The sequence below is a fragment of the Dendropsophus ebraccatus genome, chromosome 14, assembly GCF_027789765.1.
Source record: "Dendropsophus ebraccatus isolate aDenEbr1 chromosome 14, aDenEbr1.pat, whole genome shotgun sequence".
NCBI lineage: Eukaryota > Metazoa > Chordata > Amphibia > Anura > Hylidae > Dendropsophus > Dendropsophus ebraccatus.
The window spans coordinates 31,498,927-31,513,363 of record NC_091467.1 but is presented as its reverse complement, the minus strand read 5'-3'; the positions used below and the strand labels follow the sequence as shown (position 1 = coordinate 31,513,363).

The 14,437-nt window shown below is 41.2% G+C and overlaps 1 protein-coding gene across 4 annotated transcripts in view; it reads left to right on the top strand.

Annotated features, from left to right (window-relative positions):
• KCNH6 (potassium voltage-gated channel subfamily H member 6) overlaps positions 1-14,437 on the top strand; it is a 191,026-nt gene that overhangs the window by 84,339 nt on the left and 92,250 nt on the right. The window lies entirely within an intron of this gene.

The following is a 14,437-nucleotide window of genomic DNA, read 5'->3' as shown; positions in this document are numbered from 1 at the left end:
CTCCTACCAATAAAAGTTTAAAAGACCCCCTTGCCCATTATAAAAAAAAAAAATTAAATAAATGAATAAATAAACATATTACATGTCGTAGCGTGTGGAATTGTCCGATCTATTAAAATTTAACATTATTGTTCCCGCACGTTGAACGGCGTAAACAAAACAAAAAAAAAAACGCACCAGGATTGCTGATTTTATTAGAGATCATGGCGCAAAAAATGACACCCCAACCAGCCCTGTAGGTGGAAAAATAAAAGCGCTATGGCTCTTAGAAGGCGGGAAGGAACATTGCATTAATTTGACTCAGACTTTTGTGCATCAAAGGGCCCTGTCTTGAAGGGGTTAAAGAAACCTTAAAGGAACCCATCATCATAAAAATGCTACCTATGCTATTGGCATCATGTTATAGAGCAGAAGGAGCTAAGTGGAGTGATATATATATATATATATATATATATATATATATCTTTATGGGAAAATATTCAGTATAACTTGTAATTTATTGATTGAAATCTTTGATCTTTCCATGCCAAAGAGTCCAGTTCATTGAGTGACACCGCCCACTGGACTCCTTACCACAGAATGATCAGGGATTTCAATCAACATGTTACAAGTTATACAGAATCTTTTCTAACAAAGATATATATCAATCTGCTCAGCTCTTCCTGCTCTATAACATGATTGTGGTAGCATAGATAGCATTGTCTTGGTGAAAGGTTCCTTTAATGTTCTCCCACCTTTTTTTGTTTTTCTTATGTATTTTTGACACAAAATACAGCTGTAATTATGGCTGTAAATAATGATTATGCTCTTTATTTACAGCTGTTATTGAGGTACACTACCGTTCAAAAGTTTGGGGTCACCCAAACAATTTTGTTTTTCATGAAAAGTCACACTTATTCACCACCATACGTTGTGAAATGAATGGAAAATAGAGTCAAGACATTGACAACGTTAGAAATAATTATTTGTATTTAAAATAACATTGTTTTTACATCAAACTTTGCTTTCGTCAAAGAATCCACCTTTTGCAGCAATTCCAGCATTGCACACCTTTGGCATTCTAGCTATTAATCTGTTGAGGTAAGCTGGAGAAATTGCACCCCACGCTTCTAGAAGCAGCTCCAACAAGTTGGATTGGTTGGATGGGCACTTCTGGCGTACCATATGGTCAAGCTGCTCCCACAACAGCTCAATGGGGTTCAGATCTGGTGACTGCGCTGGCCACTCCATTACCGATAGAATACCAGCTGCCTGCTTCTGCTATAAATAGTTCTTGCTCAATTTGGAGGTGTGTTTAGGGTCATTGTCCTGTTGTAGGATAAAATTGGCTCCAATCAAGCGCTGTCCACTGGGTATGGCATAGCATTGCAGAATTGAGTGATAGCCTTCCTTATTCAGAATCGCTTTTACCCTGTACAAATCTCCCACCTTACCAGCACCAAAGCAACCCCAGACCATCACATTACCTCCACCATGCTTAACAGATGGCGTCAGGCATTCTTCCAGCATCTTTTCATTTGTTCTGCGTCTCACAAACGTTTTTCTTTGTGATCCAAACACCTCAAACTTGGATTCATCCATCCACAACACTTTTTTCCAGTCTTCCTCTGTCCAATGTCTGTGTTCTTTTGCCCATCTTAATCTTTTTCTTTTATTGGCCAGTCTCAGATATGGCTTTTTCTTTGCCACTCTGCCCTGAAGCCCAAAATCCCGCAGCTGCCTCTTCACTGTAGATGTTGACACTGGTGTTTTGCGGGTACTATTTAATGAAGATGCCATTTGGGGACCTGTGAGGCGTCTGTTTCTCAAACTAGAGACTCTAATGTGCTTATCTTCTTGCTTAGTTGTGCAACACGGCCTCCCACTTCTTTTTCTACTCTGGTTAGAGCCTGTTTGTGCTGTCCTCTGAAGGGAGTAGTACACACCATTGTAGGAAATCTTCAATTTCTTAGCAATTTCTCACATGGAATAGCCTTCATTTCTAAGAACAAGAATAGATTGTCGAGTTTCGGATGAAAGTTCTCTTTTTCTGGCCATTTTGAGCGTTTAATTCACCGCACAAATGTGATGCTCCAGAAACTCAATCTGCTCAAAGGAAGGTCAGTTTTGTAGCTTCTGTAACGAGCTAGACTGTTTTCAGATGTGTGAACATGATTGCACAAGGATTTTCTAATCATAAATTAGTCTTCTGAGCCAATGAGCAAACACATTGTACCATTAGAACACTGGAGTGATAGTTGCTGGAAATGGGCCTCTATACACCTGATATTGCACCAAAAACCAGACATTTGCAGCTAGAATAGTCATTTACCACATTAGCAATGTATAGAGTGGATTTGTTTAAAGTTAGGACTAGTTTAAAGTTATCTTCATTGAAAAGTGCAGTGCTTTTCCTTCAAAAATAAGGACATTTCAATGTGACCCCAAACTTTTGAACGGTAGTGTATATGTAAGTGCAAAATCTGGAGCAGCATTCATTTTAGTAACAATGGGGGAGATTTATCAAACATGGTGTAAATTAAAACTGGCTCAGTTGCCCCTAGCAACCAATCAGATTCCACCTTTCATTTCCCAAAGAGTCTGTGAGGGATGAAAGGTGGAATCAGACATAGCTGGAATACACCCATGATACATGGAGGCACTATTTAACAACACTAAAATGTATTTGTATCAGCATGTGGCACTGTAACTGACAGCCATGTGCATGGGGCCTAAGGACTTTTTCCACATGCTGTACTTTCTCAGTGTTTTTAGCTATGGACTTTATTTGGCCAAGTGTAGTCTAAAGCATGGTCAACTTTATGATCGAGACATACTCGTGCACCGACTGGTGAGGACCCCATTTACTTTTATGGTTTGACTGTTGTCAGCTAGTGACAAGCTTCAGGTAATTTCCAGCATGTATACAAATTTTCATCCAGACTCAAAAGCTAAGAAAACTTTACTTTTGATTCAGAGTAAAAATTCATATATGTGCAGAAAATGACCTGAACATAGTCCTTAGCTATCTACATTCGGACCATAGAAGTAAAAGGAGTCTGTGCCAGTCCCTCCACAAATAAGTTGGCATCCGATTTTGACGGTGCTAATGTACCCTAACTCTGGTTGCTAGGTGGTAACAGCAGTGGGCTAGGGGGCGTTTTGAATAGACACTTGTCACAGTGGCCAGGAGTGATGATGCCCACCACCAGGTACACTAGCACTATGCTTTGTAAGGGTAGCACTGGGTGTGTGTGGGAGCAGGTGTGGAATAAGGACAGAGTCCAACACCTAACCAGGATATAGTTTTACTTGTAAACTCTTCAGTGCAATACAATAAAGTCAAAGGAGTGCAAAAAATAATCCAAAAAATAATGCCAATAATGTCCTTTCTCCTGATGGACAACACAGAAGGTTTAGGTTTAGGTGCCCCTTGTAGGGAGGTAGTAAACAGAAAATGGTAGATAGGAAGTAGGTGTTACTTGAGACTGGAAAGGTTTAGAGGCTGCCTTGGGGCCTCGCCTAATAAGTGCAGAACTGTGCCAGGATAACTTGTAGTGTGACTTGTGAAGAAGAAGATTGTACTCACGGTTTAGACTGCCTTTTGCCAGAAGAGCCCACAGAGTGTTAGGTCTGGTAGTATGAGTCCCAGGTTTGAACAACTGGGTTTAGCTAACCCCTCAAGGTTTGCCAAATAGGTTGAGCAGGTTGCAATGGAGTACTTCAGCTTATGCTCTTTGCCCCATTGTGGATCAATTCTAGACAAATGGATTGTCCTAACAATATAGACTATCCCAGGTGTAGGCAGGGTTTACCCAGATGACAGTCACCCCACCTCTGGGTTTAGAACTGCATGGCTTTTATCTCACAGACTCTCACAAACTATCCTCTCTTTTCAAACTCCAACTAACGGAGAAGGACCGAAAGACACAGGGCCCTGGCCTTGGCCAGGCCCGGCTGTAACTGGAAGCAGGAACACTCTCACTGTCTTGTTCTCCTTCTCAACAACAACTAGAAAAGACCCTACCACCATGAACTAAGTAACTTATATAGGGGTGACCGGGAATAACCTCCTATTGGTGGGGAAAGTGCTAGGAAAAAGTGGTGTGAGCATTGTCATGGAGTTGTGAGAGAGTGTGAGGCACCTAAACTAGTGATTGAGCAACAACAAAACACAGTGAAACACCAAGTTAACCCTTTAACCTTCAGCTGTTCAGTTAGGATAGGGGAGAGTGAGACACCAAGTGGTGACAGTGCAGAAAGGCCCTCATCATCCCACAGTGTGACACCTGACAGTGTTCTGATAATTACTATCTAGACAATCCGATGATTATACCTACTATCTGATAAGTGTATTAATAATTACCATCTATGCCATCCGATGATTACACTTACTAACTGACAATTAGATTGATTATTTCCATCCGATGACTATATTTACCTTACATTATAATATATCTGTTATCACACACATGAGTGTTTACTAGGCTACAGTATATGAGATGCTGGTGGAGGATCAGTTGATAATGATAGAGGATGCTATTGGATTATTATTCATAACGGCGATTATATAATAGCTAATTGTAGTGTAGCTGATTGATTGTCAGATAACTGTTGTTTACGTAGGAAAGAATCATGTGACCGCAAAGGGATTGGGTGATATATGCATCCATTTACAATACTGTTTACAAACAGCGATCATGTGACATTTTGTGTGAGGACTAGCGAGCATGTGACTCGGTCATGTGACAAATGATCATGTGACCGGCCGTCTGAGGACATGTGACGGGGAAACGTGGCGTCGTCGGATGACGTACCCGGAAGTGATCTCTAGTCTGGATGGGGTAAGTTCAGAGGGGCTGAATGGATTGGTCCTAGGTGTATTACAATATAACTGAGCGCCAGAGGGGTTGGACCGCACTATTTTGGCGCCAATGTGGCGTCTGATGTGGCGACATGTGATTGGTCCTTGGTAGTAAATGTTATCCTATTGGATGAAAAAGGTCGCCCAGAGATCATGCTAATGGGGAGTACTATAAATAAGACCCTAGATGGGCGCCGCCTCCTTATAAGCCCTCCTCCTGATGAAGCCCATGTATGGGTGAAACTAGTTGAGGGGCTTGCGGCTGTAATTTATTTTCACTGCACTATTAGTTCAGTTAGACAGTTATAACTTTGAGATAGTGAGTAGTCTGCAGCTACAAACACTATGTGTATTATGAAGTGAATACTTTGATGACTACTAGTAGCAGTGGGTTTTTAAGTGTCACAACAACTACTTTGTTTACATTTTAATAAGAGAGCCAATAAAAGCTACGTTTTACTTTAGTGGAAGGTACTACTGGATGAGATTTGGGCTTTTGGCCCTTGTTAGTTTGTTACAGATATTGACCATCCAGATTACCTTCTTGTAGGCACTTTAGGTTTTTTGTCCTGGTCTTGGCCAGGCCCGGCTGTAACTGGAAGCAGGAACACTCTCACTGTCTTGTTCTCCTTCTCAACAACAACTAGAAAAGACCCTACCACCATGAACTAAGTAACTTATATAGGGGTGACCGGGAATAACCTCCTATTGGTGGGGAAAGTGCTAGGAAAAAGTGGTGTGAGCATTGTCATGGAGTGGTGAGAGAGTGTGAGGCACCTAAACTAGTGATTGAGCAACAACAAAACACAGTGAAACACCAAGTTAACCCTTTAACCTTCAGCTGTTCAGTTAGGATAGGGGAGAGTGAGACACCAAGTGGTGACAGTGCAGAAAGGCTCTCATCATCCCACAGTGTGACACCTGACAGGGTTACCTTTTGACAGGTGGAAAAGGGACTTAGTGAAATACCTGTACTGGGACACACAAACCTTCTTTATATGCTAAACTCACAACTGTTCTAAAGTTATTCACGTTCTATGTCAGATAGAATGTGGATAGCTTTAGTAGCATTGCAATAACTGAGAATAATGGCTCTCCAAGTAAGGCAGTAGTACGCATATAAAAGATTTATACAGAACAAATCTTCCGACAAAGCAATCATCAAGACATGAATGGCACCTGTGCGGTTTGGTCTCTGATTTAAAACCCTAAAACTTTCAAGTGGTAAAATGCAAACTCAAAATAAGAAAATCATGAATTCCTGTACAAGGCTATATAGAAAGTGTCATTTTTATGCAAGCAGCCATGTATACATTTATTGTTCACGACATTAGCATATGATCATTGCTTGTAGTACAGGGAACTATGAGACATAAATAGTCTCCTGAATTCTTACCTGCCCAGAAACTCATCTGAAAAGATCAAATGCCAGGGAAACATTTGACATCCATGTCAGTCACTGGCCTAAATACTTCAGCTAAGCTTATTATATGTGACTAAGTACACTTTATACATCAACCAGTGAAGGAAGGTAGTACCACTGTAGTTTTGGATTTGGCCTTATACTGTATATGAGCTGAAGAAGTCAGGGGTATACAGCCACAAGCTGATGCAATCCTAGTGTTTTCTATATAGTGAATATCACTATTTACCAGGATACATTGGCATCATTGTAAAGGTTGAGCCTAGAGTATGGATATTCTTGTAAACTTCTTCTTTTTTCCTTGATTATTAGATGAAGCAAAGTTAGAGAAAGTATTAAAAGACTCAAATAATAACTTTTAACCTCTTTTAGAGTTGGCCACTGGCATGGATATGTGGATATGTACGTAAAGACTTTCTTGCAAAGCAGACACAGCAGCTTGCAACAAAGAACAGACAGCTAGATAGACAACTGGCAAACATACAGTGGATCCTGTGAAGGGGTGGATTTCCTCTCTCTATATATATACCTTCTCCATGAGCACCTGTCCCGCTTTCCCCTTACTGTACTCACTAGATGGGAGAGGGATCTTGGCTGTCTTTCTGATGATAAATAGCGATACGTTCTCTCCATGACCCCTGGGGTGTCCCTATGTGAGTGTATAAGACTCTATAAAACTCTATTGGCTTACGTCCTATATCAAATTGCCCAAGATGTCATGCAAACGAGGCTACTCATGCATGACATTTGATGTGGGAATGTGGAGAACTAGGAGACTACTGAGAAGGAGTATTACAGATGATATCTTGGGCCTACACAATAACCATACCACTTAATTCAAAATCATGGCTGCTGGGCATTCTATATAATAATATAGCCATATTCTATATATGGCTTATATTCCATATAAGCCAGTTAGGATAAGTTGACTTTAAGAGACTATATAAAAAAGATATTACAGCTAAATAGATTCAACCTAATCTTACGAAGGTTTAAGGCCTTTTTCCCATTCCGTAAAAGGTCTGACGGCGTCCCTGGTAACCAGCCTGGCTTGTTGCTAGGGGCGCGTCGGCGGCTTCCTTAGCACCACACCGGGGCTGTGCTGCTTCCTGGCCGGGCGCTCAGCTGTCTCTGCCTTCAGTAATGCTGACTGGCAGGTGCAGCTGCCAGCCAGCTTGTTTTGGAGGCTGAAGTCGTAGGCCCCAATCAGTTCTGGGGCTGGGACTTCACCTCCCATATAAGCCTGTCTATTCCCCTCCCTCCTTGCCTACAATAGAGCCTAGTTTACTAGTGTATCTTGACCTAGCTTTCTTCCCTGCATTTGTGTATTTGGTTTTATGACTTCTGGACTTTGGCTATTCTCCTGGACTACGTTTTGTACTGCGCTGCCCTCCTGTTGTTGACTTGAACCTCTGACCTTGCTATATTCTGTTGTGTTTATCTGTTTTTCTGTGTTCACACTATATAGAATAGGGACCGTTGACCAGTTGTCCACAGTCATTTAGGACTGTTGCTGCAAGTAGGCAGGGAGAGCGGGGCGGGTGCAAGTGTTAGGGCTGCACCTGTCCTTTGTCTTACTGGTCCCATATATCCTAACATTGACTAGTTTGCTTTGATATAATCCATGTTTTTCACAGAAGTCACAGATGTGACACCTGTGACGTCCGTGAAAAATACCATAGGCGGATTGTCTGAATAGACTCATAGGATTTAATGGCCCCTACAATTGTCCGTGGTCACGGATCCACGATCACAGAACAATTTCACAGAACGTTTGAATGCCGCCTAAAAGTTTGTCTAAAATGAATAACGTCATTAGACTAGAGGGGGTGTATAGAAATTTGAGTGTATATGGGGTAAATGGATAGATACTTCAGGCCTTCCGACTAGGGTCCTAGGGGAAGCTTGTAGAAAATCCAAGATTCATAGAGAATCAGTTCCTTGAGTAATTGGGATTAGCCTATATATGACTCCCATGACTGCTGCCTAAAGTGTCTGTGCTTTTTGCTGCCCACCTTATGTTTTGTCGACTTTCCTGCTCAGAACGCTGTAAATTCTCATGTACCACTAACCCTCATGGCATGATAAATTTTCCTTTGCTGTACAAAAAAAATAAGCTACAATAAAAATGATCTGATTTAACAGAAGAAAATCATGCAGTGGGAGCAATAGCATATGTTATAATGATACATCATTTGGTAAACTAATTAAAGAGAAATTGACGCTTTAATAAGCCCATATTTACTGTATAACTAACGTAGATCAGCAGGAAGAAGATCCTCTGTCTATGCATTATTGCACACTAAATTGTCATGGAGCCTTTGACATTTTCATTGGTATATTCTATTGATATGCCATAACTTAATTTGCAAAGCAAATTTACAGCGTTGTGAACCACATTCGCTAAACATGGTGGCCGAACATCCAATGTTCACATCCTTGACACATCTGTTGCAAAAATTTTTACTCTGTAATAATCCCACTCATTGTAGCTATTATAGTTTGGCTGTTTTAATGAGAATCATTTGCATGTGATTTGCGAATAGTATGAATCTGACCCAAAATTCACGAACCTCACGGAACATATTTTCAACTGCTTCGCTCTTTTCTAATGGTGATCTCAAGAAGTTTTGCAATATACTCTTTTTCTTGTTTTGTTTTCTATGTTTAAATCAATGTTATATACATATGGCAACTTGGTGTCTGCGTATGTGTACAGCTACTGCACATCCACATTCAGTAGCAGAGACTCCTCGGGGTGCTCGCATTATATGGTCAGCTCTCCTGTGACAAAGCACCAAAACCTCGGTAACCACATTATATTGACTAAACTGGTGCATAACAAAGAGCATTTGTTAAGTTAATTGCCCTAGTTGATATACACCATGCATGATGAACACACAAAGGATCGGCACTTCCTGTGTTTAGTCTCTTTTTTGAATGGAGAAAAGACCAAATATTAGTACAGAGGGAGCATGGATGGATCACAGTCGACTTAAAGCAAATGTACCATCAGGTACATCATTTTAAGTTCTTTTTCATAAATGGATCGGCACTAATGCTGAGATGCTGGTGCTGCTGTCCTTTTTGCGCACCATGGTCTGTTTCCCAAGCACGTCGCTTGTCTATTCCCAAGCACTAGCCCGGCATGAAGCACTGGGGGCAGGCCCACCAAACCCATGTGTGAAAAAAAAACTCCCCTCTGGGATGTGGCGCCATTGATTCTAATGGAGCCGTGTCACAGAGGAGAAATCGTCACACTGAGGGCCAGTGCTTCATGCCGGGTTGGTGCTCGGGAATAGACCAGCACTGTGCAGGAACAGTTAAAAAAAAAGACAGCGGCACCAACATCCCCACACCGGCGCCAATCCATTCATATAAGTAACTTAAAGAGTTACTGTGTTTTTTTTTTTTTTTTCAGAAATCAATAGTCCAGGCGATTTTAAGAAACTTTGTAATTGGGTTTATTAGCCAAATATGCCATTATCTGCATTTAAAACGCCTTTTCCCAGGTCCCCCCCTCCCTTCTCTTTTCCATTCACTGCTAAATATCAGGAAATTAGAACTTGTTGCATCAAACACAACCCTGTCTGTTCTATAGAGAGGGGAGGGGGGAGAAGGGACATGAGTCGGCAGCAGAGAACAAAGGATTAGAGGCACAGAGCTGGGTGACAGCTAAATTTAGAGGTCAGAAAGGTCAGTGCTGACTGCAGAGGAGATAGCTGGGTCATGTTTTTGTAAATTAACTATTTGTCCTGTTTTGGTGTCTCATTTCCCTTTCTTCATAGGAGAACAATGAAGACAGGGGGGAGAGCTTCAAACTGCTTTAAATATAAATATAAATTTTTCGGCTAATAAACGCAATTACAAAGTTTCTTAAAATCGCCTGGACTATTGATTTCTGCAATTTTAATGACAGTGACACTTTAAAGTAATGTACCTGACGGTACATTCGCTTTAAAAATAGAAACCTAAAAATAAATAGATAAATAAAGCAAGTACATTGCAAAACTACGTGCACCCGGCAGCCCTGTTGATTTCTTTAAAAAAAATCTTGCAACAGGTATGTTTTAAATGGATTGTCTCACAGAGATGTCAATTTGCCCTACTGGGCCTAGAGGGGTTCTCTTTCCAGTATCCCCTTCTGTAAGTAAGAACAGAGAGTCATTATATCAGAATGGCTAATGCTCTTGCAGACATGATGCATCTATGCATTACACTGCCGGGGCTGACTTTCACGGGATGTCCCTTTTCATATCTATCTGAATACATAAATCTATATGTTTAACATAGTTAAAGTGGAGCACATGTTAGACTTTAGTTCTTTATGAACATTTTTTTGTATTGTCCCTATATTTTTTAACAGTACAATAAAATCTAAAAGTTTATGTTTTTGTCTGAATTTAGTGAAATTTTAATTCACACTACTAATATCCATGTTTGTAACTAGGAACCAGGTCTAAATGGTAAAGAACTGAGACTGACATTTGAACTGGCTTCATTATGTAATTTAATGATAGGACTGGAAGTATAAATGCACGCCTGTTAATTCTCACTAGCCTCATTGTAATCATTGCCATCTATTACAGTGTGATAAGGCAACTTAACACTAAAAAGGTGAACACCTGGCAAAAAAAAAATCTTCCCTTCTCCCTCTAGTGAGATTATAAATTCAAAGCCTCATTATATTTAATATTATTTCAGCCTGAACTTGCCTTTAATTGATTTAACAGAAGAAAACAGCAGGATGTGCTTTGTTCTCTACGTCTAATGAGGCCGCTGATCTGCGGGAACAGGAATGTGTGTAGAAGGGGGAATCTTCATGAATAAGAATTCATAGGGAAATGGGGATAATAGACTATAATCCCAGTCAGCATATGTATAGTCAGTTATCTTATATGGGGCTCGGAAAATTTGATGTTAACTCTTCATATATCCTTGGCAACGTTTGGTGCCTAGGGACCTGAACAGCTCACTTGCTCGCTGCACCATTGTCAAAAGCATATCCATGTAGAAAAAAGAAACCTCTTTGACATTCTTCAGAAAAGCTACCACTTAAGGGCTTCTTAGAGGACAATACGGCTTAGCGACAATGACGGTGGAGCACATTTACTCAGCACCTTTAATCTCTTTGTCATTTTAATGACAAGTCCTTGCATGCTTTAAATATTGCAAGGAGAGTCTTTCAGATGGTGGCATAACTGAGGCTGCATCCAAACACCTTTCCATGCCAACAACAAAAACCAAGGCTGGAAACCATAGGGTAAGGATTAGAGTCAAGTGACCATGCTCTATCGTGCATAGGGCTTGATGTAGTATTAAGTGCTCAGCAAAACTCAATCGAACAAGTCTACACCACCACCACCACCACCACCAAGTGTTTGGCAGCTTTAATTAGCCAATAAACATGCAGGGAAGACCTGGCACATCCTGTTATGCTGCACCCATGTTGGCTACTGGCATGGCAGTGATTGGCTAGCTGCATTAGGTGATGGGCCCGGGTCACCTGGTGCACGGCTCAGACACTGTCACTTAGCAGACGGGAGAGATGCTGGAGGAGGGGATGCGTTAGTGTAGGGAATAGTGTAAGTAGGTACACAGAAAGTCATTTTCAGGACTAGTAATCTTCCTGTGTGACACTAAAAAAACAGCCATCTAACATACACTATACCAGTACCACAGACATACACTATAAAGGTACCACAGACATACACTATAAGGGTGCGTTCACACCTACAGGATCTGCAGCAGATCTGCAGCAGATTTGATGCTGTGTTCAGTTATTTAAATGAAATCTGCTGCAGAAAATCAGCTGCAGATCCTGTAGGTGTGAACACACCATAAAGGTACCACAGGCATATGCTATACCAGTGCCAAAATACCACTGCACCACCTTCAATAACTGATGGATTGTTTGGCCTGCTACCTGCCCACCCCTCACACAAGAACGTTCATTACAAGCGAGCGTACCTGTGTTGTCTATGGGGAGCAGAGGGGAAGGACAGTGTCCCGAATGATTGTTCTGCTGTTTCCTTATTATTTTTGTGGTGTTTCCATCACTTTCTGAGATTTTCAGGTGCTGACCAGGGGCCACCTGGGTAAATGCTCAAGTCTCCCATTGACTTTAATGGTGTTCATTACTCAAGTAACAAGCATTTTAGTGTTTGCTCAACACTAGCAAGAATCCTTTTAGATGGGCACAGCCTTGCCCAATAGCACCACTATTCTAGCCTGACGAGCCTTTTTACATGGCTCAATTGTGTGGCCAGGACCACACGAATGATTGCTGGATTGTTCATGCAGCCCTTTGACTGACATTGACTTATTAATGGAAAGAACTAGCAGAGAGAGCCAGCTAGGCCAGTAACAGTCAACAGCAGTAATAAATATTCAGTAAAACACATATTACTATATCCCGGCATTGTTTGGAGATTGGAGTTTGTATGTCCCTGTCATGTTTAGGCTGGGTCCCTGCTGAGTACACTGGTATCCTTCCACATTCCAAAATCATACCAATAAGATTACAATGAAGCTTTATCTAGGAAGTTTCGGACATAGGGAAAGTATAAGTATGGATAGGGCCTTACATGAATAGTGATAATCTCTGCTGCAAATAATAAGCAACAGCAAATAAACACCATATATATTAATGGCCAATAACTGGGAAGTAGGACAGTGTGTAGCTATATGCTATGCTGGTTAGGGAATACATTATTTGCACATTTTTCCTTACATTGTATTTTATGAATGTCAGGTCAGCTTATGCAATAATAATGTGCGTGTCACTGCATTAGCCAAGTGGATAAAGTGCCCATATAACCTGACTGCTTTTATAAGCCCTAATGGCATCAATATAGAGGGTGCCCTGATCCTTCCTTACATATCGGAGAGGTCTATGACAGAAATTAGACACATAAATCTGAACAATGTAATATATGTAGCAGGTGGATGTTCACATTTCTCCATTACAGCTGCCGGGAAATACCTTGTTCCTGGCATCAGTATCTATATAAACTTTCTTATTGTAATTTAAATGGATGTCGGTGGGTTTAATCTGGCAGCTAGGCTCTGACAGGAAGGTATTCTGACAGATAGTTAATTACAGAAGAAGAAACTGCAGATGCAGCAGTCAGAAGCTGTACCGTCATGTGCGAGGGATATGTGACCAGAATGGAGGTGGGGGGGGGGGGGTGCACTGAAAGAATAGGCAGAGGATGTGGAGAGAATAAGTCGAGCAGACAGTTATTTATCACTGAAAGAGGAATACTGGACACAATGTCAGAAATGCAGGTCACATAAGAAACTAAGGCATCATCTGTGAAGGAGGACTTCAAAAATTCAGGTGCTATCCATTTTTAGGCAGCAGATGTGAGAATGAACTGGAACCAGGCCTCTCATGTTGTACATCATTGGAGTATCATCCATCTGGTCATCTAAATCCAGGCACATATCTGTCTTGCTTTTCTGTTACTGTCTGCATCCCCTTCCTGTTCTGCTGCCTAGTAATTATTCCTTTACTTCAACTTCATTTATTATTATTGGAAAATTCTGGACTATGACTATGGACTATATTTCAAACGTCAATAAATGTCCACTGTATTAGAGACCCCCCTATAGTTGCACATTGGACCTCCTTTGGCTTTTAGAACTACAACAGTTTGTTGCAGCATAGTTTCCATTAGGTGATAAAATTGTCCTGAAGGAATATTGGCCCTTGCGGACAGGATGGCTGCTCCTAGTTGGCACACATTCGATGGAGGTGTTGACATGTCCTGAACATGCCCTAATAAATTGCCTCTACAGTGTGGTCAAGAGGTACTGTATGTTGTGTTTGCAGGAGCCGGTGAAAGCTGCTATTTCTGCTATGCAATCTGACTGAGCTACCACCAAATCCCATTGTTAATCAAGTGGCTTAGTCAGGCACCTCCAAAGCCATGGAACTATAGACAGGGTGAAGTCAAGTCAGTGGCGCTACAAAAAAAGGAAATGCATGAAACACAAAGAAAAAAAAAGGCACATAAAGAATATGAAGAAGGCCTTAGGGTACTCGTACGCCACTCTTAAATAAAGCCCCGCTGCCTTTCCCGGATGGATTTACGCATGCCTTTTAGAACAGCCAGGCACAGGCATTGAGCAAGAATCTATACCCGCTCTGGAGCAGGTGTACATTT